We start from the raw sequence: 4950 nt of genomic DNA on the forward strand, positions 1-4950 counted from the left end.
ACACACACACACACACACACACACACACACACACACACACACACACACACACACACAAACACATACGTATATGTACGTATACGGCAGGTGACGGTGTGACTATATGGTAAGAAGTTTGTTTCCTATCCACATGGTTCCAGTTTCAATACTGAGTCTGGAAGAATAATGTTACAACTTTTTTTTTTACCCTAATAGTATTATGCACACAAATACACACATATATGTAGAGATGCACATATGCACTGAAAAGCAAACACATTAACACGTACTCAATATCACACATGGCAACAGATGCAATATAAGCCTACATAAAGCAGGGAAGCTATTGCCTGAACAGCTGACCATCTAGAAATAGCAGTTAAATCTGTTTCCTAAATCACATTCTACTTGTCCTTTTTTGAAAATATCAAATTGGATGTTGTGACTCTAAAAGGGTGTTCACTTTAGGAAAGCCTTTAACGAAAGGTGTCGTTGATCATGGCTGATCTACGGCTAAAGAACAATACATTCTCTATATCAACTGTACATACTAGCAAATAAATACCGTACACCTTTATACGAGGGTTGGCTGAAAAGCTCAAAAGTTGACCAAGATACTTTCATGGAGCATGACCAAATGAGGTTTATTTTTCAAAGCATATTTTGCTACCAAATAGGTGGCCAGTCGAAGTTGACTCTAAATTAAAAGAGAAAAAGTACATACAGATATACAGACACACATATACATACATACACACATACATATATAAATATATACATACATACATACATACATACATACATACATACATACATAATACATACGTACATATAATTCTTAGTGGCGATAAACGATTACTGCATATCCGTAATTGACGACGTGCAACGACGCAGAAACGCATGCAATCCACAATCCAATAACTTCCTTCATAATCTAATGATGCGTTATCACTCATATTATTTACAAGGAGAATATTTTTCTCTAGAGACAATTTCTATAGCATGTCTCTTCTGCGTCCGAGTGTTTAGGAACATGCAAAACATGATTGCACATGCTTATAATTACCGTCTGCCATTTACTCTGTTACGCAACTGCTTCGACGAACCCATAATGCTGCCATATATTATCAAGTTTCCTTATAGACTGAAGACCACATATGAGTCGAAGAGATCGTGAATGAATGCACGTAAATCAAGCTGAAAGTGTATTAGGCATCGTGTGAAAACTTACCTTTCTCCACGTTACAATTTCCCTCTCACACATTTTTACATTCTTACACTCTAATATCATCGATTCTGCTATGCCAAACATCTAGCACATAATTTACATTTTAGATATATTAAAGCATGCATATTTCTATACTCTTTTACTCTTTTTTTACTTGTTTCAGTCTTTTGACTGCGGCCATGCTGAAGCACCGCCTTTTAGTCGAGCAAATCGACCCAGGACTTATTCTTTAGAAGCCTAGTACTTATTCTATCGATCTCTTTTGCCGAACCGCTAAGTTACGGGGACATAAACACACCAGCATCGGTTGTCAAGCGATGTTGGGGGGACAAACACAGACATACAAACATACACACACACATACATATATATATACATATATACGACGGGCTTCTTTCAGTTTCCGTCTACCAAATCCACTCACAAGGCTTTGGTCGGCCCGAGGCTATAGTAGAAGACACTTGCCCAAGATGCCGCGCAGTGGGACTGAACCCGGGACCATGTGGTTGGTAAGCTAGCTACTTATCACACAGCCATTCATTTCTTATTTCTTTGTTTTTTTTTATGATAATGCCGAGGGAATGCATATTATGTAATAATAGCAACTGACTTACGTAAAACCGGTAACTCATTTGCCGAAACAGGTGCACATTACATAAAGTCTAAAATACAAATTAGTTTTCTGTGTTTATCATCTTAGCTATTACATTTAGCAGACAGATTTACTGCTTCATAAAGCTCAAAAAGAAGGATTATCAGTGGATAAATATAAATGAGATACACAGGAGCTGTTTTTTATCGAAGTTGACGTAAAAATACGATGCAGTTTCAAAAAGTAAAATTATTGATCTGACAAATATATATCAATAAAATAAATGGAGTGATAGAAATATGTACTGAAGTTAATGCGATCGATTAAGTCATTGAAGGCATTGCCTAGCGTGGCCGCAGTTCAGTGACTCAAACCAATTTTAAAAAACCACACACGTATACACATATACATAAATGTATAAGAATACAAATACTCAAATACACATTCATTCACACACACACACACGCGTGCGAGCGTGCGCGCAGATACGCACATGCACGCACGCAGGCACACACACACACACACACACACACACACACACACACACGTATATTTATGCATATATTTGTCTTTGTATGTGTTTGGGTTGTGTATGTGCTTGTGTTTGTGCATGTGTATGGGTGTGTGTGCGTGTGTGTTTCCAATGCGCCGTTATCGCGAATCTCACTATATTTTGCCTAAAAAATATGTGTGTATGTATTTGGATTTCTACATACACAGGTATGTGTGTGTGATCATGTGTGTTTGTGTATCTCTGCGCATATGACTGTGAATTTGTGTGTAGCTATTTATCTATTTATCTCTCTGTTTCTCTGTCTCTGTCTGTCTCTCTCTCTCTCGCCCTCTCCCTCCCTCTCTCTCTCTCTCTCTCTCTCTCACTTTATCTCTCTCTCTCTAGATCGCTGACCACAACACACATTTTTTCTCTCCTTGTTCCTCTCCTTGTTTCTTTCTGTGTTCCTTTCTGTGGAAGAGCGTAGACTCGAAACGTTAAAGACGTTTTCAATTCCCGAGCGTTATACTAATACATCTGTTTGTTTTCTACACCACCTGTCTTCGTCTGTGCATTGTTTGTTTTTGTTTTTTTTTCGACTACACAATAAAGTAGGGTCATTTGGGCACCGTCTATAAGAAAAACAGTATCATGGCGCAATTCACTCTGCCAGAAATTAGACACGACATTCTGTACGGCTTGGCATTCGCGCCAGAAGCTCCAATACGAACATTTCAGAGGGCTTGGGTGTCAATCCGAGGACAGAGCAGCGGATTGAGATAGTGTTGGATGAGCTAATGCTGATTGCGATGGTATTTCGAGTGATCACTAGTAATGGCGACTTTATGCCTCCATTCATCTCCTCACACAGCTTCAGACTCAACACGGAGGCCTATCGAGTACCTGGAGGGCATAGTGCTGCCCTGGTTCAAGTGGATGACTGCTGGATGAGCCTATGTCTGGCAAGAAGACTCTGCACCATGCCACACAAGCAGGAAAATCCAGTCAAGGCTGTCAGACAATTTTTGCGACCACATCACCCCTAATATCTGGCCACCTAACTCCCCAGACTGCATCACCCTTCATTATTATGTGTGGGGCGCAGTTGAGCGAGAGACCAACAAAACTCCTTGTAACACTAAAGATGAACTGAAGGCAAGGATTATGGCAGCATTCACCAACGTAAACAAGGAGACCGTCCAGAAGAATTGCAGAAGATTCCGAATTCGTCTCGAGGCCGCGGTAGGAACCAATGGTGATTTTATTGAATAAATTTACTGTTTAGCATTTCATGATATTTTTGTGTAATTTTGGTAAATATATCTTACAAAGAATAAGTCCTGGGACCGATTTCTTCGACTAAAGGCGGTGCTGCAGCATGGCCGCAGCCAAATGACTGAAACATATGAAAGAATGAATGAATAAAAGAATATCTGTTAAAATGAGATGTCAATGTTATTTTTTGCATAATTTAGACGACAATTTAATCACCGCACCCTATGTGTGTATATACAGGCAGACATATTTACGCACACACACACACACGCACACAGACACACACTCACATAACACATATTCATACACACATATATATTCATGTATGTACATGTGTATGCATATATATATATGTATATATATATTTTCATGTATGTATATATATATATATATCTATATTTATTTATACGTGTGTGCATCTGTGTGTGAGTATGCATAAGTGTGTTAGTATATGTATGTATATCTATGTATGCACGTATTTGTGTATGCATGTATGCACGTATTTGTGTATGCATGTATGCATGTATGTGTGTATACGCCAACGGACATACGCACCCACATGGACTCAATGAACTGAGAAATACTAGAAAAGACAGACGCCATTTGGGAATCCCCGTTTGAAACGTCTTCCATATTTGACATAAGTCGATCCCTCAGAATGAATTAAGCTAATGAAGAATGACAGTTTTTATTGGATTTCATGCTTTACAGAGGAGCTAGAAACCCCTCCTGGTTTGGGGGCATGGCTTCGCTAATTGGTTTACGTATTTAGCGATGGAAAAAGAAGAAAAATAAAGTAAACAAATAGATATGTAATTCGAACTCACCAAATATTTAGTTAAGAAATAAGTAAGGTAACAATGGAAGTTAGAGAGGAAAAATTACAACTGAGGGATCTGGCTCGAAGGGATTAGTCATAAAGAGGCATTTCTGTATATGTGTGTGTATTTGGCGATAGTGGTGGTGATACGAATGTATGGATGTGTGTGTGTAAATATGTATGTATATATGTATGTGTGTTTGTATGTATGAGTTTGGTTGGTCATGTTAGTGGTAGTGATGGTGTTGCGTGCGCATGTGTAGTGTACGGGTATTAATATATCGATCTATTGATAGATACAACGATAAACACAAGCAGCAAAAGAAAACGCAAATTGTTACAGATCGATACATACGTGCATACATAAACGCATACACACATGAATATATATATATATATATTTCCACACACACACCTATGTATATATTTATATATACGTATATATTTATGTATGTTCATATTTGTACATATATATATATATATATATATATGTATGTGTCTATATATTTAGACACACACACACACACACACACACACACACACACAAACACACATACACACAC

This window comes from Octopus bimaculoides, chromosome 5, assembly GCF_001194135.2.
Source record: "Octopus bimaculoides isolate UCB-OBI-ISO-001 chromosome 5, ASM119413v2, whole genome shotgun sequence".
Classification (NCBI taxonomy): Eukaryota; Metazoa; Mollusca; class Cephalopoda; order Octopoda; family Octopodidae; genus Octopus; species Octopus bimaculoides.